We start from the raw sequence: 27537 nt of genomic DNA on the forward strand, positions 1-27537 counted from the left end.
TCCAAAAAAATCATTGCCCAGACCAATGTCATGGAAATTTCCCTCTGCATTGTCTTCTATTAGCTTTACAGTTTCAGATCCCACATTTAAGTCTTTAATCCATTTTGAGTTGATTTTTAAATGGTATAAGATGAATGCCTAATACATTCTTCTGCATGTAGATATCCAGTTTTCTCAAAACCATTTGTTAAAAAGACTGTCTTTTGCCCATGGTATATTCTTGGCATCTTTATAAAAAATCAGTTAAGTGTAAATGGGTGAATTTGTTTCTGGGCTCTCTGTTCTCTTCCATTTGTCTATTTGTCTGGTTTTGTGCCAGTGCCATACTTCTTTGGTTACTATAGCTTTGTAGTATATTTTGAAATCAGACAATGTGATGGTTTTAGCTTTGTTGATTGTTTCTCAAGATTGCTTTGACTATTCAGGGACTTTAGTGATTCCATATAAATTTTAAGATTCTTTTTTATATTTGTGTGAAAACAATGTCATTGGATTTTGGATACAGATTGCATGAATTTGTAGTTTGCTTTGGGTAGTATGACTATATTGATAATTTTTTTTTTCAATCCATGGATATGGGTTATCTTTCAATTTTTTAATCTTTCAATTTTTTCATCAATGTTTCATATTTTTCATTATAGAAAGTTAAGTTGATTTATAAGTATCCTATTCTTTTTAATGCTATTGTAAATAGAATTGTTTTGTTGACTTCCTTTTGAGTGGTGCATTGCAAATGTAAAGAAATGCTACCGATTTTTGTATGCTCCCTTTGTATTCTGCAACTTAACTGAATTCATTAATTAGTTCTACTAGTTTTTTTATACACTCTTTGGGGTTTTCTACTTAGGATCATGTCATCTGTGAACAGAAACAAGTTTACTTCTTCATTTCTGATTTGTATAACTTTAATGTATTTATCTTGCTTAATTACTCTGGCTACAACTTCCAGTATTATGTTGATTAGAAATGCTGAAAATAAGCATGTGTGCATTGGTTTGACTGTTAGAGAAAAAGCTGTCAGTTTTTTACCATTGAATGTAATGTTTTCTGTGAGATTTTCACGTATGGCCTTTATTATTTTCAGGTAAGCTCCTTCAATACCAAATTTGTTGACAGTTTTTAATCACAAAATGATGTTAAATTTTACCAAATTTTTTTTTTGCATCTATTGAAATGATTATGTGATTTTTATCCTTTATCCTATTAATGTGGTATATTAGATTAATTGATTTGTGTATGTTGAACCATCCTTACATACCAGGGATAAATCCCACTTAGTCATGGTACATGATACTTTTAACGTGCTATTATATTTGGTTTGCTGATATTCTGTTGAGAGTTTTGCATCTATGTTCTCTAGAGATATTGGCCTGTAGTCTTTTTTTTTAAATTGTAGTGTCTTTATCCTTGCTTTGGTATTAGAGTGACGCTGACCTCATTAAGTGAGTTCTGACCTCTTCCATTTTTTGAAATTGTTTAAAGTATTGGTATTAATTCTTTATTAAATATTTAGTATGAATCACCCATGAAGCCATCTTGTTTTGGACTTTTCTTTCTTGGAGGTTTTTGGATTACTGATACTGCCTCCTGTGTTGTTAAATGTTCCTTGACAGATGAATGGACAAAGAAAATGTGGAGATATATACATATATGGACAAATAGGTAGATATATACACAATGTGTATACAGTATATATACAATATATATCTGTGTGTATATATGTATATATGTACATATATATGTGTTTATATACTATATATACACACACACACACACAAACACACACACATACAAAATGAAACATTATTCAGCCTTAAAGAAAGGAAATCCTGTCATTTGGAGCAAAATGAAGAAACGTAGAGGACATTATGCTAAATGAAATAAGCCAGACCCAAAGAACAAATACTACAGGATTTCTCTTATGTCAGGAAATTAACATAGTCAGCTCAGAAGCAGAGACTAGAAAGAGGCTTACCAGGGCCAGGGAGAATAGGGAATTAGGGAATTATTGGTCAGAGGGTACATAGTTTTAGTTATGTGAGATGAATAAGTCCTACAGACCTTACTGTGTAGCATAATACATATAGATAACATACTTCAGGATGTATGAAGCACATAGATCTTATATTGAATGTTCTTATCACAAAAAAAGGGAGAAAGGAAACTTTTAGAGATAATGGTTATGTTTATGGCATTGTTTATGGTGATGTTTTCACTGGTGTATACTCACCTTCAAACTCATCAAGATGAATGCAGAAAATATATACAACTGTTTTGTATGTCAATCATGCCTCAATAAAGTTTTTTTAAATAAAAATGTTTTAAAGTTTTCTCTATTCCAGTGTTCACTTAGTTACTTTTTTAATTCCTCGGTACTTAATAGTCTATGTCATATATATATATGCAACAGTATATATATACATACACACACTTAATCATATACTTTTGCATTGAGTTTGTGAATTATCTCCACAAAAGTGAGGGAAAGTTTTCTTTTAGTTTGATTTGGTTTTGGTTTTGAACAAAAGATGAAACTTGTTTTAGCTTCAATCAGTCTGCCAGGATTTAGACTTTCCCTATGCCAATGTTACGTCTATGGCTTTAGAGGAGTCATTTGACCTTTCTGAATCTCAGTTTTCTTATCTATAAAATGGTAATGAAAACAATTCCTATTTCTTAGGTTTGTTAAGAGGTTTATATGAGCAAAGCCACTAAAATATAGCAGAGTGCCTGCCATATTGCAATCATCCCCAAAATGCTCCTCCTTTGTTATCTCCCTCTCCTTGTATTAATTGTTATTATTTGACCCAAGAGGTCTAATACAATATTGATGACTTAAGAGTTATTCAATAATTACTCAATTCTACATTTAAAAATAGTCTAAACATATTTTACAAATACATTCAATCTTTGCTTCTCTCATTAGCATCACTACCATTATCCCATGTCCACTTTGGATTGAATTTGAGCCCAGTTTTTATTAAATTCATTCTGGTACTATGAGTTTACATTTCTCATCACTCTCAATGAAAATCTCAATCTGCTTTCCTTTCCCTCTTCAAAAATACAAAAGTTGTTAGAAATGTGTGCCAGTTACTAATGTATTGTCTCTCAGCTCCAAATTTACCTTTTTACTTCCTCAGTAAAAATAAGTATCAGTCCTCTAAACATTTTTCCTTTGCCAGCAGGCACTGAAGCTTTAACAAATACAGCACTGGTGAGTGATTTCAGCAGGAAAAGGTTCTGCTACCTGGTTCCTGTGTGCTCCCTTAGCAGACACCTGCATCACACACCTGTGCCCGGGTTTTGTAGTACAGAGGCCAGAGCACTCAGTGGTCAGTAGTTTCCTTAACACTCACCATGGGAAGTTTTTAGTAGAGTGCATCAAAAGTGTTCATTCCTTATGAACAGCATCTCCACACACTTTCAGTGCAGGTTTCCAGCAAGTTCTGCCAGCGTGGATCCACAATGGATTATCTGTCGTCCAGTGATCCATCGCTGTGCCATCTCTATCAGGGTCTGGACTCATCCTTGGGGAAAGGAGGAATATGGGGGCTCTCTTGGGTGCTCTCTCTTAGCCCTAAGTTAATGACCATCCTTGTATGTGCTCTTCTTACATTCTTTGGCTTCTTTAATTCTTACTACCAAATCTCTCATTACTTCACTCCATTATTATATATAGTTTATTTATATAACTTTCCCTCTTCAAATTATTGTGTCCTTTTTCTCTTCTGTTGGACCCAAGCTGATCTAGAGTTCATCATAGTTTTATGGTTTTACTTAGCAACATATTCCAGACCTTTATCACATTTTCAATGATATACTTAATGACAGGTATTAGATACTATGTGGACTCTTTTTATACAATCAATTTTTTTTAAACACCAGTAAGGAAGAAATAGCAATTCTTCAAAATAAAAATGGTAAACAGCATAGAAGTATTTTAATTCTCAAGTATGTAGCTGTAGGGAAAGGAAAATAATTTTTTCCAACCCTCAAATGTTCTTAGTTGGAATGGACCCCTGTAACAAAAAACAGATTAACAAGAGAAAAACAAACAGAAGTTTATTAACATGTATATTGCACATACACACAGGAAACATCCAGGGAATGAGTAGTTCTCAAAGAAGTGGCTTTGAATTCCAGTTTATATCACTACTTCAACAAAGAATTTTACATTTTTTTTAAAAGTGACAAGACAAAGGAAAGGACTTTGAGTCTATAGGGGCAGCAACTAGTGGAAGGCAAATAACTAGCAGAGAAAGGCTAGTTAGTAAAGCTTGCCATATTGGTTTCCCTTGTGCCATTTTAAAGCCAATAATGGTCTAAAGTCGTCTTCAGTGGTTAACCTTTGTTCTCCCTGGTAGAAGTGGAAGCAGGCTACCTTGGTCTTTGTAAAGTTATGTCCTGCTTTTAAAACAAGGAGAGGAAGGGCAGAGAGCTTTCCTGCATATGCCGTTTCTTAATTGCCCTCAGTGTAACAATTCTTTGTAGGTGGGGGTGATATATTCTGGTCTCCCACATAGTTCATTCAGTCAAAAGATAAAATAGCCACCGGAAGAAGCCATTTATTTTTTCAACATATAATCAATTGTATTTTTTTAAAAAATTAGCAGCATATTTTAATTAGAAGGAGTTGAAAGCTTAACAGCTCCAAGTGATAAGATATAGTTACCGAATTCTAATCAACCTGAGCATTAGAATTAGATGCAAGGGCAAATTAATCCAAAAACGAGTGAGCTTCCTGGGTACAAAAAGAAAAGAATGAAGAGGAAGAGCGGGAAAAGGAGAAGGTAGAAGAGAAAAGGTAGAAGAGAAAAAGCAGAAGGAGGAAGAGGAGAAAAATAAAGAGAATTGGGTGTCATTTCCTCAGCAAGACAACTGCTATCTGCTGATATAGCCATCTCTGTCTCAGTGCTCCTTGGTATCACTTTCTTGTTTTTCTCAATTTATTCAAAAGTCCTTTCAAGTAGCATTTCTTATTCTAACAATACATAATGCAAATCTCTTTTCTGAAACAAAGTTTTGAAATAAAATTATGTAAGAATAAAACACCTGTTTTCTTTTTTCTTTTTTTTTGTATGTTCAATTTAAGAAAGCAGCAGACTTAAGGCATGAGTAGCATTGTTTTCCCTTCTCCATCTATCATTTGTCAGATCAGCTCTACTAGAAGTATATTCTTTTGTTTCCAGGATGAGAGTGGAACTCATTGGCCTTAATGCAATCAAGTCATCTTTCTTCTTTATCAAGAACCCTTCTGAGTCCCAGGAAACTGCCAAGTAGCTGCTGTCAGGAGCAGATGCTATTAAGGTTAGAAAACAAAGTTAAAATGGGAAGGGGATGATTCAATCTTCTCTTGGGGGAACTGTGTTTACCTTTTTCCAGAAACAGAGCAGCTCTAGTAAATATGCAATAAAAAAGGCAAGCCTGAAAGGACCCCAGAATATGCAGTTTTATATTGAAACAGATTTGTCAACTTATTACCTATTAGAGTGTTCACATAGTTTTGAATATTCACTATCAAATGCCTTTTAAATTCAGCAGTGAATTCTGCTGCCGTGCAGATGATCTCAGTTATTATAAGAAAGGACATGCACACATATACATACAACAGACAATATCAAAATGATAATGATTGCATTCCAAAGATACCTATTTGTTTACGGCCACAAAGTTTAAGTCTCTTTAGTACCCTGAGATATAGTACTACATTAAAAAGCATTAGCATTTAATGACCCTTTCATACTAAACAGGAAGAAAATAATAGGTATTACAGAAGGAAAGAAAAAATATTTTAAAAGCCTTTTTGCTCACTTTACTCTGACACATATGCTTTCAAACAGTAAAAATGTACCTGTATAAGCACAATAAGAATACGATTCTCATTATTTTGGGAAATGTTAGTGACAAAGTGGAACTATCCTCCAGGAAATGTGATGGTTAACTTATTCTCCTGTGCAATGTGCACTAAAGATTCTGGTACAAATATTGAAAAACATAAGTCATAAACATGGAAAATGTCATAAAACAGATGTTAATTTCATACTCAAACTTTTACTCTAAAACTATACCTCAAGAAGAATAATTTAAACAGCACAACTATCTTCTGCACATGGCGTTTTTACCTAACCTTGAAAAATAAGTGAGTCTTTTCACTCTACAAGACAAGCCCATGGATGGCATATGTTGTTTATCTTAATGGATTTATTCAAATACATTTTAAATTTTCTCTACCTAATGAATATACTAATGCCAAGTTACCACACACAGAGTACTTACACTTAACAAAGCCAACTGTTACTATGATTAAATATTTTGTCAGAAAACATGGAATTATATTTTAGCAGAAGTTCAAAATCATCAAAATCACTTTAGCAATACAAAGTATGCATTGTCAATCCTTAGTTTACTGGGTTTTTATTGCTATTTTTCTCCTCTGCATTTTGATGCTGGAGTTCCTTCATTAATATTCATGAAGATTGTTTCCAAATCTTAATTGCCCACTCAGATACCTGACAATAAAACAGAAGGATCAAGTCAGGTTACTTATTAGTCAGGCTCAAATGGAATATGGTTTGCTCTAATGTGTCATAACTGTAAATAAAGGCAAGTATCTTTTATAGGTCTATCAAAATCCAAAATGTTGTATGAGCTACACTGATTGATTTATCAAGTATTTATAAGCACCTTCTATGTATTAAATTGCAAAGCTAGGTACTGATGATACTAAAATGAATAATGCATTTCCGTTTTTATTTTGTATGTCTTTAAATAAATGAACAGACTGGTAGCCATCACTGGCATGTAAATAGATAACAGTAACCATACTGTTAGTAAAATATATCCCAGAGCAGGCATGGGGTGGAGAGTAACTACCTGCTCACAAAGCAGATAACTGAATTGGGCTTTCAGGTATATACAGAAGTTCACCAGGCAACAAACAAGATTCTAAGTCACAAAAAACAATAGGTAAAAAACAAAAATCATGAAAACAACTTGAAAAAGTAAAGGGATTGCCAGAGGTTAGGTAGACATGACAGGAGTTTTTGAAGGCAAGTGATGAGATGCAGGACATGAGGTGAGAGAAAGAGAGTCAAAGACATCATGGATGCTCTGAAAAGGAAACTGCCCTTTATCCATAGGACTACCAATCAATCACTCGGCATCAGTAGAAATCAGATAAGCATTTTAAGATCAGCTAATTCAGACTTCACAGTGTTTACAATAGAATGAAGAAGATGAAGAAGAGCAGATCAGAAGCTGTTCCTATCAACCAAGTGCAAGACGTTGAGGGAATAAACTGGGACACTGGCTGATATCAAATAGGCAACACGTGAAAGAACATAAACGCAAACAAATTCCCACCTTGGGATCCCAAGATTACACACATGTGAACCTGAGGGGAACAAAGGGAGATAAAATAAAAACAAACAAAAAACAATCCCTGGGAGTTCAGAGAAAGTATGACCATAATACCGAATATATATTTAAAAAAGTTTCATTGGTCCTTAAAGTTAGTATAAGCCCCTGATGCAAACTACCATATAAAAAAATGTGCATACTACTACTGACCCTAATGTTAATTTTCTGGAAATGGTCAGTCATTTATTTCTAGTTGCCTCTGTTATTCATTCCACAATTAAAATCAAATTTCTTTCAAATCCACAATGCAATATAATAGCAAACATATTAGAAGAAAACGCTATTACTCTTGAGATTTTCAATTGGTAAACAATTCATTCAAAAATAACCCACATAAGTATAAAACAGTGTTTTCTACATTTTCTACCTATAATGTACTAGGTTGTTTAAATGACAATATAAAAATATTAAATATTCCTCAAGTTATAGCATCGTGTTTTCATATTCACCTTTCTCATTCATTTATTGGCAAAGAAGAAAGGATTACTTAAAGGAGTTATAGAATTTGAAGGCTATTTGATTTTCTTTCATCTTTTATGTTATAATACAGAAATCATTTAAATAAGCTAATCTGTAATGGAAACTGCCAATAAAGATTCAAGCGGTTTAGCTATCAGGTTACAGAAATTTAAAAGCTACCAACCAAAGCTAAATATCCAGTTTAAGAGAATTCACATGCTCTTATCTTGTAATTGAAATCATGCAAGGGCTATTTACTAAGAAATGAAAATGAATGTCTTGTGAGCTGAGTTAAATACAATTATAAGTCCGCATTTCTGAAACCGAAAAAGTATCTCTTTGTGCCAGTGCCCTTACTCAGAGTGTAGACAAGACAACTACAAATAGCTCATATATTGTAGGGAAATAATCTGTACACGACACCAATGTAAACATTATTTATTTTCTAAATGATGTCACTCTTGAAGGCTTATTTTTTAATCATTGCTCACAGTAGCTTACCCTTGGAAGACCTAATATTCACAGATGTTTTAAATATTTCATTGTTCTAATATTCAAATGATGAAAAGGTTTTTCACCAATGTGACACTCACTACCACCACCCTCTCTGAATTTTTTGTATTCTTGTTTTATATTTTGAGGCGAGTAGCTGAGTTTGGTTAAAATGTATTGAGGCTTGGGCATGGGCTGAAGAACCACCTGCTGGGTACTATGCTTACTGCCTGCCTGATGGGATCGTTAGGACCCCAAGACTCAGCATCACTCAATTTACCCATGCAACAAACCTGCATGTGTATGCTCTAATCGGTAATAAAAGTTGAAATTAAAAAAGATATAGAGAGATAGTGGGTTGAGAGAGGGCTATTCTTGAATTATTTTTGTACAAATCCCCATAAGTTCACATTAGAAACTCTCCAAAGAAAACTTGTACAAAACTGGAAAATTCTAAAGTCTGGCAAGGTATCCCTTAACTATATTAGCATAGAAAATCTACTATTGTGTAATTATAAAAGTTTAAGGTTTTACTCAGGTATGTTTGTTATTTTCTAGCAAAATAACAACTTCTAGTATTTTCCTTAAACATATTCAAAAGAATTTGACTTGATTTAACTGATCATAGAGTCTAATAAGTAGCAACAGACTATAGGTTTACCAAAAAACAGACTTTCGAGTTTTTCTACTGAGAAAAAAATGAATGAAAAGCTCTTCCCCCCTTTTTTAACAAGGGAGAAACTTAGAGATCAGAGGATAACATCTGTGGGTGATGACATGGGATCATCCATTTCATATTTACTTTTCTAGAAACATTTCCATCTTACGTGAAGGCCCTTTGGATGAGAATCTACCCAAGAAGGTATCAAAAGTTTATCAGTGCCAGAATTACATTTTAACAACATGGAGAGCAAAGATAAGTTCGTGCAAAGAATTTATTTCCCTTATGTACAGCTTCACTTGTTTTACTCTAGAATAAATTTGAAGAAGAATATATGTTGCATTTCAGGCTTGTTTGCTCTTTAGAAAGTAGGAAACGAGCCAAAGACTTGTTGGTTATGATTTAGAACTAGAATTGGAACAATCACCATGTTTCTACCTCTTTAATGGAGTCAGCTGAATCCTCAACTGACTCCTCAGCCAGAAAAAGCTTTAACATCAGGGTAAAGCTTGGTATATTAGGATATTCACAGAGATACATAACTCAGGAGCATCTTTCTTACATGAGAAGGAGTAGAGTTTCCTGAGTGAGAAAGGTGATGGTATAGAGAGGTGGAGGGAGAAGGGTCCATTGAATTAAGTAGGCGGAGTGAGCAGTCAGAGTTAAATTACAGTGTAAAATCCAAGGCTGTCTTGTCCCTTGCCTCTTTCTCTTACAAGGAAATCATATTTATCAGTTCAGCTCCGTCTTCTGTAATGCTTAAGTTGCTTCACTAATCGCTGAGTAAAGAGTGCCCAGCATGCAGTGGAGCTCACTGTGGAGTCAGACTAGGGAAGATAATACAATGTCATGTACTGAATGATAGCACCCATTTCCTACTGAACTGGTGAGGCTCACTTGGACCACTAGGCAATGTAGACTAGACACCAGCAGGACACTCCCCAATTACAAAAGCCCATGATTCTCTTCATCTTTCCCAATGACCTACAGTGTATCAGGAAACAACCTACCCGCTCCTTGACTGGCCATAGGTCAGAAAAAATAGAGGTTGGTCCTCCTGAATTATTTACATCTGTCTGGAAAATAGAAACACTATTTTTACCCTTAGCATCCTTCTTCATCTCTCTGAGAGGCAAGCATTTAAGAAAAAAGGGGTGAGAAAAATGAGAAGCTAATTTTTTCTAAACTCTAGTAAAATATTTTTTCTGAGATGCTACATGCAATCAACAAGTATCCAATAATTTTTTAATACATCCAGCATGTGCCAGACCATGTGCAGAGATATAAGGGAATATAAAATATTACAGCCACTTAGAATCTATTTAAGCAGTCAAGACACATATGGCATGATTAGAAAATATGGCAAAATACATAACCAAATGTTAAATTCTATAAGAATTCAGAACTAGTAAGCAAAGCTTTTAATGCTTGCAATGGTGTGGAAAGACTTTCTATAGAAGGTAAGACTTGAGGAAAATCTAAAAGAAAATGCATATAAAGAATCTAAGTATCCTACTACCTATTCTCCAAAAATAATGAGAGAGAGATAGGATTGACCTCACTTTTTCACCACGCCATAATTCAAAATCATTTCTTTCTTATATAAGCAAGCCAGGGAAACAGAGCCTCAGGTAAAAATTCCACTCTGCAAAGTCTCTATATAAACTCCTACACATCTCTAGGAAATATATGACCCCTTTTCTTTTAAGCAGAAGAGTCAGTAGGATTTTCTTACCTTTGACACACAAAACGCTGAACTTTAATTTATCTATCTCTTATCCTTGCGGTGGAGGAAAGAATAAAATTATTTTGTGTGGAAACTGGGATTTATTATAAAGTTCTATCTTGTGCTATGACTCTGTGCTTTACATATCCTTTCTTTTATTTTTCAAAATAATTTTAACAAATAGATGTTACTATTCCTGTTTTGTTGATGATGAAATTGAAGTTGCAAGGGGTTAAGGAACCCTGGATAAAATAAAGATTCTTTTCTCTTAAACTCCAGTGCTTATACTCTTCCTTTTATCTCATGTTTTCATTATAAAGAACAAAAATCTTGGGGATAGTGGGATGGTTTTACAAATATCCTACCTTTCTGAGAAGGGAAATAACAGTACTCATTAGAAAAACTTTTATGAGAAATATTCCTTGCATGTAACTCCCCCTGAGATCATGGCCCCTTCCAGATTCTTCCCTATCCCCTTCTGGATTCCATGGCCCAAATCCAGATCACATACTTACACACTCCCAACATTCAATGACAGCTAAGTAGACATGGGGGTTGTCCTCCCTTCCTAGATACATAAAGCTATTGGCATAAAGCTATCCAAGTAGAATTACTCATAAGTGTTCTATTTAAAAATGTGTTTGTTCAAATATGTATAGAAAATACTTGTTAAACAATGCTAAAAGTATTTAAATGAATGGTTTCTCTGATTCTTTAACAAGCTAATGTGTAATGTGATACTGCTAAAAAGACAAACATTATGTAGTAGTTCCCAGATGCATTTTACCCTCGAATTCTGTTTCAGGGGTGGACAATGGAGGATACCTTATATCTATTAACAGCTAGAGAAAATATTAGTACTTTCTGAAACCTAGTTTTGGGGATATAATCCTAGGAAAGGAATTGGAAGGCATAAATGTCCATTCCTTCCTTCAGATTACGGAAGGATCTGACACTGGAAATGAGTCTGAAAAACAAAATGAAGATCAACTGAGTGAGGTAAACTCTTTTTTACTGAGTTGTATCTTCATGATTTGGAAGAAATTAGCCTAATCCTAGATAGTTCTTTAGGGTCTGACTGACCACTAATAACTAATGGAGCTAAAATCAGGACGGACCAGCCCATGATTCAACTGCAGAGTATTGAGAGAAGATACTATTGAAAACAATTATCACTGGCTGGATGAGATGAGAGAAACACAGTTTCAGCTGTAAATCTCAAGTCATGCTAAAGGGTTGTGGTACATGCCATAAGAAAGAGTAGATATTTTGCCAAAGATAGGCAAAGAAGAAGCTGGTGTGGATTCAGTAGTCATGACAAGAAGATCCTGGATGAAGAACCAGAATCCACCAATCTCTTTGAATCGAAACCGGAGAGCAAACATTGTACAGGATCTTTACTGCACATGACGTATTGGGAGAAGGCAAGAGGTATAAACCCCTTGGGTATGGCTAAACTGAGGCTAGATAGATCAACCCTCTCCTAACAAATTCAAGAATTGGGAGATGCTCACTGTGGCTCCTGTGGAAACCTTAGCATCATGATATCCCTGATTGCCGCGACATTACTAATTACCTAGAGAGTGATGGCTAATTTTTTACCTAAACTGATCTCCCACTAGAACTTATGCAAGGGGAAGTGGCTACAAGTCTCTGGTGTGGAAATTTTTCACATTTCTAATTGGGAACTCAGTATAATATATGCTAACTTCCCAGAAAAGAAACTTGATGATTGAGTAAGTCAGTTGACACTAAACTTATACTTGTATTTTTTAAATCTAGGACAAAAAATTAAAAGTTAAACACATTTAAATTTACACTAAATTAGTTATTAAAATACATTTAAACCCCCAACACTTCACTTGCAGTAACAAGAAGCATCTCTCCTTTAAATTTACATTGTCTCTTTCTCTGATTATTTTTCTCCTACCTTCTATAGCTAGATATGCAACTGAAGAGAAAAGCCAACCTTTCAGCCATATCTGAACACTTTAGAACCACAAAATTTAATGTATCACTGAATATGAAATAAAAAGACATAATAGAATAATAACTAGTGCTGAAGTCCTGGAAAATTAACTCTAGAATAACCTACACATAGTCTGGGAATTAACATAATAAACCTTATTATATTTTTCTTCTGAATTGAATTCTTCCACATACTTTTTAGCCACCTGACTAATTAAATAAAAAAATGGTCTTATTTTAGTAATGAGTATCTGCAGCATGGAGAGACTGACTAACCTCAATCATGAACCAGGTAAATCAGAAGGGATTAAATTCATGTTGTTATATCAGTCTTTAATCACAAAGATAATGGGTGGCAAAGCCTAGCTAGCTATGCACCAAACAGTTTACCTTTTTCTCTTGGGCACACAGCTAGTTCATATTTACCAGGTTTCTTTGTTGTGAGTGTAGCCACAAGTTCAAGTCTTAGAGAATGGAATATAGGCAGGAAAAATGTACACCACCTCCAGGCCTAGCCTATAAAATCCTTGTCATGAAATCTTTCATTTACTTTTCCCATCTACTACCTCTTTCCCAGACACAAAAAATAAGAAGTACCATATTATTGCTTCAAACCATTGAAATTGGAGGACTTTTTATTATTTCATATCTTTTCATAAATTAGCATGCCCTGATAATACAGAAAAAAATACTTGTGATATTGTAATAAAAAATAAATGTTTCAAGCCACAGTTCCCTCATTGGCTGCTAGGATTCAAATTAACTCCTGTCTTTCCTAATGTTGACATCTTTATAGACCAAAATGGAATATGGCTCCACTGCTATTGGCCTTTCATAGGTCAAGTGATGCAAAGTTGGATCCTGGAAATGAAAACTTAGAATCAATATGTTGACCTCTGCTATCCAATTTATGATTCAGGGATAATAAACATTTTAAAATGTCATAAAGAACCTTATGAATCAGGTGCTTTTTATTTTCGTCTTCTGATTTCCAGAGTAATATCTCAGTACAATTGTGATTACTTTTCTGTGTAAATGTGGCTTCACCTTTGAATGTCCTATTTTAAAAATATATTTATAACTTTTAAAAAATATATACAGAAAAATCAGTTGACAGTAAAATATCAATAAATGCATAATATTCAAAAATGGAAAGTTGTCTCTCAAAATGATATGGATATGAGTACATTCTTCTTTGGGGGAGTTAGGACTGCTGCATGATACACAGGCATATTTTACATTCTTTTTGAAAATGTGTCTTTTGGCTTTATGTCAATTAGATAATAAGGTGGTCCGGCTTAAAATTATAAGCTCAAATTGAATTTAGCAAAACTTAATTGTCATAGTGTCTTTATGGAATCCATATCTTAGCATAAACTGCAACAGAGTTGAGAAGGATCTGTTCCAAATTGCTACAGATTTTAAAAAATAATGTTGTAATTATTTTCTGTATGAGTCTATTCATCTACCTGGGAGGGTGAGGCAGGAAAATTGCTTAAACCGGGGAGATAGAGGTTGCAGTGAGCCGAGATCACACCACTGCACTCCAGCCTGGGTGACAGAGTAAGACTCCATCTCAGAAAAAAAAAAAAAAGAAAAGAAAAGAAAAGAAAGAAACCCAACCAAAAGACAGCAACTTCAAAGACTGAAGGAACATCACCCCACAGATAGGAGAAAAAAAACAGTACAAGAACTCTGGCAACTCGAAAAGCCAGAGTGTCATGTTACCTCCAAACAACTGCCTTAGTTCCCCAGCAATAGTTGTTAAATAAGCTGAATTGGCTGAAATGAAAGAAATAGAATGCAGAATATGGGTAAGAACTAAGATCATCAAGATTCAGTAGACAGTCTAAACCCAATCCAAAGATTTTAAGGAAAAGAAGAAAAAACACTACGGAAGATGAAATACAAAATGGTCATTAGAAGAAAGAACCAAACTGATCTGGTACAGCTGAAAAACTCATTTCAAGTATTTCAGAATACAACTGCAAGTATTAACAGCATGCTCATCCAAGCTGAGGAAAGAATCTCAGAGCTCAAAGACTAGCTCTCTGAAATAACTAAGTCAGACAAAAATAAAGAAAAAACAAAGAAGAATGAACAAAACCTTTGAGAAATATGGGATTACGTAAAGAAATGAAATCTATGACTCACTGGTGTCCCTGAAGGAGAGGGAAAGCAAGCAATTTGAAAAACATATTTCAGGATATCATACATGAAGATATCCTCAACTTTGCTAAAGAGGCCAATGTTAAAATTCAGGAAATGTGGAGGACCTTTGTGAAATACTACACAAGAAGATCATCCCCAAGATACACAGACATCAGATTCTCCAAGGTTGAAATAAAAGAAAAAATGGTAAAGGCAGCTAGAGAAAAGGGGCAGGTAACCTAAAAAAAAAAAAAAAAAAAAACCCAGAAGATGAAAAGCAGAACGCTCAGTAGAAACTCTACAAATCAGAAGAGATTGGGGGCCTATATTTATAATTATTAAAAAAAAGAATTTCGAACCAAAAATTTCATATCCAGTCAAACTAAGCTTCATAAGTGAAGGAGAAATAAGATTCTTTTCATATAAGCAAATTTTAAGGAAACTCATGACCACCAGGCCTGCCGTATCAGAAATTCTGAAGGGAGCACTAAATATGGAAAAGAAAAGCATTACCAGTCACTACACAAACACACACACACAAGCTAGAAAACTTACAAGAACTGGATAAATTTCTTGAAGAATAGTGAAACTATACAACAACCACACAAATAAGTCTGCATAATAACCAGTTAACAACACAATGACACGATCAAATCCACTTGTACCAATACCAACCTTGAATGAAAATGGACGAATGTCCCAATTAAAAGGCACAGAGTGAAAAGTTGGATAAAGGAGCAAGACCCAGTGGTATACTGTCTTCAAGAGACTCATTTCACATGCAATGACACCCATAGGTTCAAAGTAAAGGGATAGAGAAAAAATCTACCAAGTGAACAGAAAACAGAAAAAAAAAAAAAAAAAAAAAAAAAAAGCAGGGGTTCCTAGCCTAATTTCAGACAAAACAGGCTTTAAACCAACAAAGATCAAAAAAGTCAAAGAAGGGAATTACATAATGGTAAATAACCCAACAAAAAGACTTAAGTATCTTAAATAAATATGCACCCAACACAGGAGCACCGAGATTCATAAAGCAAGTTCTTAGAGACCTATAAAGAGACTTGGAAAACCACACAATAATAGTGGGAGACTTCAACATACTACAGACAGTATTCGACAGATAATCAAGACAGAAAACTAACAAAAATATTCAGCACCTGAACTTGACACTTAACTGAATGGACCTAATGGACATCTACAGAACTCTCCACCCCCCAAAAAATAGCATATACATTCTTCTCATCTGCACATGGCACATACTTGAAAATTAACTATACAATCAGACATACAATACTCAGCAAATTCAAAGAAACAAATTATACCTACCACACTCTTGGACTACTGCAAATAAAAATAAAAATAAATACTGAGAAAATCTGATGGTTTTTAAAACCATCAAATCTCTTGAGATCCATTCACTATCACAAGAACAGCACGGAAAAGATTTGCCTCCATGATTCAATTACCTCCCACTGAGTGCCTCCCACAATATGTGGGAATTAAAGATGAGATTTGGGTGGGGACACAGCCAAACCATATCACAACCTGAAAAAGGCCAGGACCACATGGATTCACAGCCAAATACTACCAGATGTATAAAGAAGATCTGGTACCATTTCTACTAAAACTATTCCAAAAAGTTGAATAGGAGGGACTCCCTAATTCATTCTATAAGGTCAGCATTATTCTTATACCAAAATGTTGCAGAGACACAACAAAAAAAGAAAACTTCAGGTCAATGTCCTTGATGAACATAGATGCTAAAATTCTCAACAAGAAGCTAGCAAACCTAATCTAGCATCACATCAAAATGCTAACCACCTAATAATCAAGAAGGCTTTATTTCTGGGATACAGGTTTTGTTCAACATAAACAAATCAAAAAATGTGATTCGGCCGGGCGCGGTGGCTCACGCCTGTAATCCCAGAACTTTGGGAGGCCGAGGCAGGCGGATCACAAGGTCAGGAGATAGAGACCACGGTGAAACCCCGTCTCTACTAAAAATACAAAAAAAAAAAAAAAAAAAAAAAATTACCCAGGCGCTGTGGCAGGCGCCTGTAGTCCCAGCTACTCGGGAAGCTGAGGCAGGAGAATGGCGTGAACCCGGGAGGCAGAGCTTGCAGTGAGCCGAGATCTTGCCACTGCATTCCAGTCTGGGTGACAGAGCAAGATTCCGTCTCAAAAAAAAAAAAAAAAAAAAAAAATGTGATTCATCACATAAACGGAACTAAAAATAAAAGCACATGATCATCTCAAAAGATGCCGAAAAGGCTTTGGTTAAAATTCAACATTGCTTCATGTTAAAACTCTCAGCAAACTAGGTATTGAAGCTACATGCTTCAAAATAATAAGAACCGTCTGTGACAAACTCACACCCAACATTATACTGAATGGGCAAAAGCTGGAAGCATTCCTCTTGAAAGCTGGAACCAGATAAGGATGCCCTCTATCACCATTTCTATTCAATATAATACTGGAAGTCCTGACCAGAGCCCTCCAACAAGAGAAAGAAATAAAAGGCATCCAAATAGGAAGAGATGAATGCAAACAATTCCAGTTTGCAGACAATATGATTCCATACCTAAAAATCCCTATAGTCTCTGCCCAAAAGCTCCTCGATCTGATAAACTTACCAGCAATGTTTCCAGATACAAAATCACTGTACCAAAATCAGTAGCATTCCTAAACACCAAAAATATCCAATCTGAGAACCAAATCAAGAATATAATCCCATTCATAATAGCTACAAAAAGAATAAAATATCTAGAAATACAGCTAACCAAAGAGGTGAAAGTTACCTGTAACTAGAATTTTAAAACAGTGCTGAAAGAAATCAGCGAAGACACAAATAAATGGAAAAACATTCCATGCTCATGGATAGGAAGAATCAATATTGTTAAAATGTTGGCCATACTGCCAAAAGCAATTTATGGATTGAATGCTGTGCCTATTAAACTACCAATGACCTTCTCCACAGAAATGGAAGAAATGATTTTAAAATTCATATAAACAAAAAAAGAGCTCAAATAGCAGAGGCAACCCTAAGCACAAAGTTGGAAACATCACATTACCTGCCTTCAAACTATACTACAAATTTACAGTAACCAACACAGCAAGATACTGGTACAAAAACAGACACCTAGACCAATGGAACAGAACAGAAAGTCCAGAAATAATGCTGCACACCTACAACCTTTGATCTTGAAGAAAGTTAACAAAAACAAGCAATTGATAAAGGACCCTATTCAATCAAGGATGCTGGAATAACTGGATAGCCATACACAGAAGGCTGAAATTGGATCCCTTCTTTACACCATATACAAAAATCAACTCAAGATGGATTAAAGATTTTATAAAACCTAAAACTACACAAAAAAAACCTGGAAGATAACCTAGGAAATTCCATTCTGGTCATAGGCCCTGGTAAAGATTTCATGATAAAAATGCCAAAAGCAATTGCAAAAAAAACAAAACTTAGTAAATGATATCTAATTAAGCTAAAGAGCTTCTGCACAGCAAAAGAAACTATCAACGGAGTAAACAGACAATCTGTGGAATAAGGGAAAATATTGGCAAGCTATGCATCTGACAAAGGTCTAATAATCAAAATCTATAAAAAACTTAAATCAACAAGCAAAAATCAAGCAATCCCATTAAAAAGGGGCAAAGGACAGAAACAGAAACTTCTTTTTTTGTTGTTTTTTGTTTTGTTTTGTTTTGTTTGAGACGGCTTCTTGTTCTGTTGCCCAAGCTGGAGTGCAGTGGCGCGATCTTGGCTTCCTGTGACCTCCACCTCCTGGGTTCAAGCAATTCTTCTGCCTCAGCCTCCCAAGTAGCTGGGACTATAGGCATGCACTACCACGCCCGGCTAATTTTTGTGTTTTTAGTAGAAACAGGGTTTCACCACATTGGCCAGGCTGAAACAGATACATTTCAATGTAAAACATACAGCCAAGAAGCATATGAAAAAATGTTCATCACCACTAATCATTAGAGAAATGCAAACCTAAATCACAATGAGATACCATCTCACACCAGTGATAACGGCTACTTTTAAAAAGTTAAAAAATAACAGATGCTGATGAGGTTATGGAGCAAAAGGAACTCTTATTCATTGCTGATGAAAATGTAAACTAGTTCAGCCATTGTGGAAAGCAGTGTGGCGATTTCTCAAAGAACTCAAACCAGTATTACTATTTGACTCAGAAATCTCATTATTGGTTATATATCCCCCAAAATATAAATTGCTCTACCATATAGACACATGCATGCTTATGTTCATTGCAGCCCTATTCACAATAGCAAAGAAATGGAAACAACATGAATGTCCATCAATCGTAAACTGAATAAAGGAAACATGGTACATATACACCATGGAATATTACACAGCCATAAAAAAGAACAAGATCATGTCCTTTGCGACAACATGGATGGAGCTGGAGGTCATAATCCTAAGTGAACTAACAGGAACAGAATAATAAATACTGCATGTTCTTACTATAAATGTGAGCTAATTATTGAGTAAACATGGACAGAAACAAGGGAAACACAGGCATTAGGGCCTACTTGAAGATGGAGATTACTATGCTTATTACCTGAGTGGTGAAATAATCTGTACACCAAAGCCCCGTGACACACAATTTACCTATATAACAAACCTGCATACGTACCCCTGAACCTAAAATAAAAGTTTTTTTAAAAATAGTAAAAGCTAGAGCAAAGCAAAAACTTTTAGTTCGACATATTCCCTAAATTTCAAATATCAAAGCCAGAAGCTGATTTGTGATATTCCTGAAGGATGTTTAATGCTGGAAAAGATTCAGGCAAAGTTAGAAGTTGTTTCCTTCTTAAGTTTATAAGCTCTCATCACATATAGTTTTAAATTAATGAGATCTCAAGAAAAAGAACAACAGAAAATGATAGAGAAGGGAAGAAACTCTAATCCTCTCAATGAACATGGACTCCATTGCAAGCATGAGTAGAGAAATGTAAAATATTGTTCTCTCAGTTGTTCTCAATTCCAATGTACTTCTCTCACTGTAAGCACCTTATCAGGATGAGTATTGAAAGATATAAAGTTGCAAAAAGCAGCTACTTATTTAATGGGCAAAACAAAACAGTGATCTGTTCAAACCTAGAGTCAAAAATATTTTTGTTAAACTCTGCTGCAATTTGTGAGGGAATCGAAGAATTTTTCAAAGTAATTTTCATTGAATTTGAATTACACCTTCTCCATTTTGGAATTTAAATCACGTGTAAAGTATGACTTCACCCAATTTTATGAAATAATTTTTAAAACTAATTTCCTAACTAATCACTTCTTGTTCTAGCCTTGGCCCTTTCCAACTGAACCTTGAAGAGCTACTAAAGTGGTATTTCTAAAATGAAAATCTGATCTTCTCTCTCCCCTGATTAAAATATTTCCAATGAAGTTGTATTACATAGAACAAATGCCAAGTTATTTAGTTTGGTGTAAAAGTTTCTCCCTAATTTGACCTTTAATGTTTATTTTCATAGCATCACACCAACTATTCCAAGATAATACTTAATACTTCCGCCAAACAAAACACCTTATATCTTTACACCTTCCTTCCTGCCTGCAAAAGTGTAATTCATCTTTCAAAACTCACCTCAGGTATTGCCTTGATTAAGAAGTCTTCCATGAGCCCTAAACCAAATTAAATTGTACTCTTATCTGTGTTTCTTTTATATTTTGCATGCTTATAATCTTGCATTTTTTTTATCCTTGTCCTCTGTTTACTGGATTGTGAACTTCTTAAAAGTGAAAATTATAATGTTTCTTTACTGTTTCAGTGCCTGGTATAATGCTTGATTTATTAAAGATGATCTGTAAATCCTTTATAAATGAATCCATAAGGCGTTGTTCCATTAGCACCTCACTAGCCTAATGCTTTAAAACTAGGTTTTCATATATTTGGAACAATTCTCAATTACATTTCTTATGCATTGAGAGTTTATTTTCTCCCAGTCTTTGCAAAATGGAGAGGGATCCTGCCAAGATATGACATTGCTGAAACTTACCTTCCTAGTTAAGGAGAATCTTGCCACAATTTCTATATCTTTTTATTTAGCCCTACGAGCCTTTTATCTTGTCTAAATTTTATCCACGTTAATCAAATATAATATGAAATTATTATAAAATTTATTACAATAGAGAACTTTCTCTGCTCACTGAATCATACATATTAACCATACATCCAGAATGAATCGACATCTGGGAAAAACATGGACTATTAAAGCCTGAATGACAAGGATCTTCATATCTACTGGTAAATTCTGGGAGGATATGAAATGTGCAATTTTGATTACATATGTAAACTTGGTGTATAAACCTGAAATTATCCATCTTTCCTGTATAACGTAGCCAACTATGTTGGCAAATGCTCTTTTTCCACTAGATAGACTGCTCTTCATGTTATCTCAGGACAATTTCATTGATTTCAGCTATGAAAACCATAGCATATCAATTATTAAAGTATATTCTGAAGTATTTTTAACATTTACCACATATATGATTAAATATCAGTATAAACTCATGTGGGCTGGACTTGTTGTCTTACAGCCTTGGTGTAAAGGTGTGTTTTGCTCACTCTTATTTTCCCATCCATCTTAATTTACCTTAGACTCAAGTACTGGGGTGAGGAGGAGGGAAAGAAGGAACACTATCTATTTGTATGAATGCCTATGGAAAGTTTTCTTTTATCTTCATATTGATCTCACCATTGATTTAGACTCATTGGCAGGCACAAAGTTATAAGCAACTACTGTAAGCAAAAATTAATGTCTTCAAGATGAACTATAAATCTCCCAACCCCACCCACAAACTTCCACTCAAGACACACATCTCAGTCTCACAAAGTATCCCTTTGGTGTATACACCTCCTTGCCCTGGTTCTGTGGTGAACCTCAGAAATCCCACTGCTATTATGTCACTTGACACGGCCTCAGCATGGTGAAATTAACCTTTTATAGCCCTCGAGATGAAGAATTTAAGGGGTAGCTTTTATGTTCTCTTTACCTGGCCTATTTTCACATATACTACCCTACTATCATTCCCTAGTGCTTTTTCTCCAGATTCAGGGTGTGGGGCATATGGACAAATCTAGTGACTAAGCAGCCATGCAACAGAGAAAAGACCTCAGTCTCCCATTTTTTCACATACACAAACTTTTATGAACAGATCTTTCCCCACCTCATCCCTTTAATTGTGGAGAAGAGAACCAATAGAGTACCTTTTTCTCTTTCTTAAAAGAGAGAGAAGGGGATGGGTGTTTAATTCCTTGAACACTGTCCACTCCATAAAGGTGATCTGCCTTACCTTCCAGTCCTACTGCTAAATGCTCATGGTAAAAACAAAACAAACCAAACCAAAACAAAACAAAGAAGTAATTTTGGCTTATTTTACAACTGAGACATCAACTCATTCCAAAAGTTGAGTCTTCTTTAAAACAGCCTTTGAAGAATTTAGTAACTGCTTTCATCAGGCATTTCTGCTGCATTCTCCAGGCACTTTGGTAATCTAAGTAACTCACATTATTACAAGACATTCACATAAAGTAGACATATTCTATAAATAATAAAATGTGAGTTTAACTATTCACACTGAACACTGTATGTATATACTCTTTTGGCAAAGGAGATACTTTACCACAATGTTTACAAGTCGTGTAGCCTTCTAAATTCCTATTGTAATTTGGTTTTGAAAGTAGATGGGTTTATCAACATGGCTTCAATACAGTAGTTGTGTATCCAGGGAAAAGTAATGATGCTACTGAAACAGCAGTTAGAATTTATTGCATATTGAATATTCTCACAAATTCTATTACATACAAAATCTATCATAGAATTGCATGAAAAGGAAAACAATTAGTAACTAGAAATGTAATTTTGACAGAATATGAGCCATGTCTCTATTGAAAAGCAGTAATATCAAGCATGTGTCAGTATTACAGACTTGTTTCAAATCAAGAAAGAGACTGAGGGATAGACAGCTATTCGCCATTCACCATGATTTACGCTAACAAATTAAGTGCCTAGGAGCTATGGTTTTACAGAAGCTCAGAATGAGGCACAATAACAAATTTATAGTCACTCTTCTAACCTTTAAATCAGTGCTTGATTACTAAAAGGTCTGTAGAAGTTTGGAATATGCAAAAAGCACATAGGAAATTTTACAGCAAAAAAAATCCATGCATATTTTCAAGGCATAAGCAATATTCAGGTCACTCAAATTTGATTGGGAACATGTTCATGCATAACAAGGCTACAGTAATACATCCTGAAATATTTTATATTCAATAAGTTATTTTATTTTCTTATTTCCTATGAAATTAAATTCTATGTGTTTCCCTGAATCACAGCTCTTAACAGCAAACCTAGAAACCACTGTCGCTATATTTATTGCTTACGATGTTACAAGAAAAATGGTTATGCTGAGAACGTCCACATTTGGAAGTACTTTTGTTAGCACTAAATAGAATTTAATAATTAACTAAATAAATAAATCTTTCAAATAAGACTCATAAATCTTCCAAGTATGCCTATGGAGCGCTCAGAGTAACCTTTAGTCTGTATTCCTTTACTACCTCCATGTGGAAGTACGAAACATCACCACCTCCGAAATGCTAACCCTCAAAACTTCACAGCAGGTCATACAGAAGTGGCAAGCACCACACATGGCTTATATATTATACTTTTCTCAAAGTCTGAAGTCATGGACATTCCATGATTTTTACATAATTCTTAGAAATACCTTGAAAATAATATAAACCCTATGTTCAGTCTCCCAGAGGAAACTTTTATTACAATACTTGCAATCATGGTTCTAATACAGTTCTCTTGAAAAATAAACCTTATTGGAGTGTAAGTTACTTCCTGTTTGATTTCTCCCTTAGCTCCATCAGTTTTTGATTTATAGCTCCTGAAGTTCTGTTATTATTGATTTTAGAATCTTTATATCTCCCTAAGAAATTGTTCCTTTTGTCATTATGAAATGTGATACTTTATCACATATCTTAAAATCTACTTTCTCTGATAGTAATACGGCCATTCCAGCTTACCCAAATGTGTGGCTTACGTGGTATTTCTCTCACTACTGTTACTTTCCATCTGTGTCTTTATATTTGAAGACCATGTCTTGTGAACAACATATATTTGGGTCTTGTATTATAACCAGGCTAACAATCTGCCTTCTAATGTATATACTGATATGATTGGGTTTATGTCTATCATCTTACTATACTTTATCCATTGGTATCCTCTCTCTGTGTCTTCTTCCATTTATCTTTTGGGATAATAGAACATTATTATTACATTTACTTTCTTACCAAAACTTATTTAAAATCTTCCTAACATCATTTCATTCTTCTTGCTTCTCACTTCTCATTTCATACTTGCACCCCAAAATGTAGAAACCTTAAGAAAGTATAATTCCAATTACCTGCACTTGTCTTTTTCACTATTTTCATCATTGCTTATATTCCTATGTATGTTACAAACCCCAATTTAAAATGTTATTATTTTGGCTTTAAGTAAACATTTGGCTTTTAAACACATTATGAGAAAGGAAAAACCCAGAATATTTTGATTTTCACATGTGTTTAGTAATATTTATTATTGCCCATAGATCTCAATTTCTATAGGTTAACAGTAACATTTCTTTTTGGTCTGAAGAATAGTCTTCCACTTTTCATATAATGCATTCTCTTAGCTTTCATTTATCTAAAAATATCTTCATTCTAGTCTCTTTTTTGAAGAAGAAGAAGAAGAGGAGGAAGAAGAAGAAGAAGAAGAAGAAGAAGAAGAAGAAGAAGAAGAAGAAGAAGAAGAAGAAGAAGAAGAAGAAGAAGAAGAAGGAGGAGGAGGAGGAGGAGGAGGAGGAGGAGGAGGAGGAGGAGAATTTTTTTTTTTTGGCTGGGTGTGGGGTGTAAAATTGCCATTGATTTTCTGTTTGTTTGTTTGTTTGTTTTTTTCAACTTTTATTTTAAGTCCCGTGGTACATGTGCAGGATGTGCGCGTTTGTTACATAGGTAAATGTGTGCCATGGTGGTTTGCTGAACAGGTCAACCCATCACCTGGGTATTAAGTCTGGCATTCATTAGCTATTCTTCCTGATGCTCTCCTTCCCTGCAAACTTGCCCAACAGGCCCCAGTGTGTGTTGTTCCCCACCATGTGTCCATGTGTTCTTATCATTCAGCTCCCATTCATAAGTGAGAACATTAATTACCATTGGTTTTTTCCAGCACTTAATGAGTTTTTTGAAGTTCGAGTTGCCATTATTTCTGATAAGAAGCTAGTCATCATCTGTATAATTATTTATCTCTATGTTACATGTCAGTTCTTCTTTCTGCTTTCAAGATTTTTCTTTTACCCCCAATCATCAGCAGTTTGACTATATATAGGTGATATGGTTTTACTGTGTCCCCACCCAAATCTCACCTTGAATTGTAGTTCCCATAAACCCCATGTGTTGCGGGAGAGACCCTGTGGGAAATAATTGAACCATGGGGAGATTACCTCCATGCTGTTCTCATGACAGTGCGTGAGTTTTCACAAGATATGATGGTTTTATAAAGGGCTTTTCCCCTTTTGCTCGGCACTTCCCCTTCCTGCCATAATGTGAAGAACGTGTTTGCTTCCCCTCCCACCATGATTGTAAGTCTCCTGAGGCCTCCCCAGCCATGCGGAACTGTGAGTCAATTAAACTTTATTTCTTTGTAAACTACCCAGTCTTGGGTATTTCTTCATAACAGTGTGAGAGTGGACTAATATAATAAATTGGTACCACAGAGCATGGGGTTCTGCTATAAAGATAGCTGAAAATCTGCAAGCAACTTTGGAACTGGGTTACAGACAGAGGATGGAGGGCTCAGAAGAAGACAGGAAAATGTGGGAAAGTTTGGAACTTCCTAGAGACTTATTGAATGGATTTGACCAAAATGTTAATAGTGATATGAACAACAAGGTCTAGGCTGAGGTGGTCTCAGATGGAAATGAGGAAGTTGTTGGGAATCGGAATAAAGGTCACTCTTGCTATACAAAGAGACTGGTGGCATCTAGATGTGAGACATGATGTCAAAGGACTTCATTTTGAGACTTTAAGGTTTAATTACTGCCCTGTTGGATTTTGGACTTGCACGGGATAGCTCCCTTGTTTTGGCCAATTTCTCCCATTTGGATCAGGTGTATTTACCCAATGCCTGTACCCCTATTGTATCTAGGAAGTAACTAACTTGCTTTTGATTTTACACACTCACAGGTGGAAGGGACTTGCCTTGTCACAGATGAAACTTTGGACTTGGACTTTCAAGCTAATGCTAGAATGAGTTAAGACTTTGATGTACTATTAGAAGGGCATGATTGTGCTTTGTGTTGTGAGGGCTTGAGATCTGGGAGATGCCAAAGGTGGAATAATTTGATTTTGATTTTGCTGTGTCCTCATCCAAATCTCATCTTGAATTGTAGTTCCCATAATCCTCACATGTCGTGGGAGGGACCTGGTGGGAAGTAATTGAATCATGGGAAAAGTTAGCTCCATGCTGTTCTCGTGATAGTGAGTGAGTTATCATGAGATTTGGTGGTTTTATTAGAGACTCTTTCCATTTCACTCAGCACTTTTCCTTTCTGCCATAATATGAAAAAGGATGTGTTTGTTTTCCCTTCCACCATAATTGTAATGAGGCCTCTTCAGTCATGCAAAACTCTGAGTCAATTAAAACTTTTTACTTTACAAATTACCCAGTCTTGGGTATTCTTTCATAGCAGTGTGAGAATGGACTTATACACTAGGAATAATTTTCTTTGTATTTATCTTGCTAGGGAATCAATAAGATTCCTATATCTGTAAACTGATATTTTTGCCAAATAATAAAAATATCCATTTATATATTTTCTGTCTTACTCTCTTTCTGAGATTTCAGTTGCACACATATTGTGCCATTCAATATTTTTTGTTGTTGTTGTAATGGAGAAAGAGTCATTCTGTATTTTCAACAGTCCTAAAGTATATGTTCATTTTTATTTCATCTCTTTCCTCTCTTTGATCACATTCCAATCTATTTGTGTCTTTATATTTAAAGAGCATCTCTTGAGGCACAATGTATATTTTGTTCTTGTTTTAGATACAGCTTGACAGTCACTTCTTTTCAACGTATTTACTGATTTCATTGAGTTTATGTCTAACACCTTGCCACAGATTTTCCATTTATACATTTTATTTGTGTCTTCTTTCCTTTCTCTTTTGTAATGGTGGATGTCTTCAAATTCACTGATTTTTTTTCTATCTTTGATCTCTTGTTAAATAAAACTAGTGATTGTTTAATTTTCAGTTATTGCATTTTTAGCTTTTGATTTTCTTTCTTTCTTTTTTTTTTTTTTTTTTTTTTTTTGCAACTTTTGTTTGAGAATCAGGGGTTTCATGTGCAGGTTTGTTGCAAAAGTATATTGCATGATGTTAAAGTTTGGGGTATGACTGAACCCATCACTCAGGTAGTGAGCATACCACACAATAAGTAGTTTTTCAGTCCTTGTCCTTCCCCTGCCCCTGCCAGTACTCTCAAGTGTCTACTGTTCCTATTTTTATGTCCATGTGTACCCAACATTTAAACTCCTGCTTATAAGTGAGGACATGTGATATTG

This window comes from Macaca fascicularis, chromosome 6 (assembly GCF_037993035.2).
Source record: "Macaca fascicularis isolate 582-1 chromosome 6, T2T-MFA8v1.1".
NCBI classification, from domain to species: Eukaryota; Metazoa; Chordata; class Mammalia; order Primates; family Cercopithecidae; genus Macaca; species Macaca fascicularis.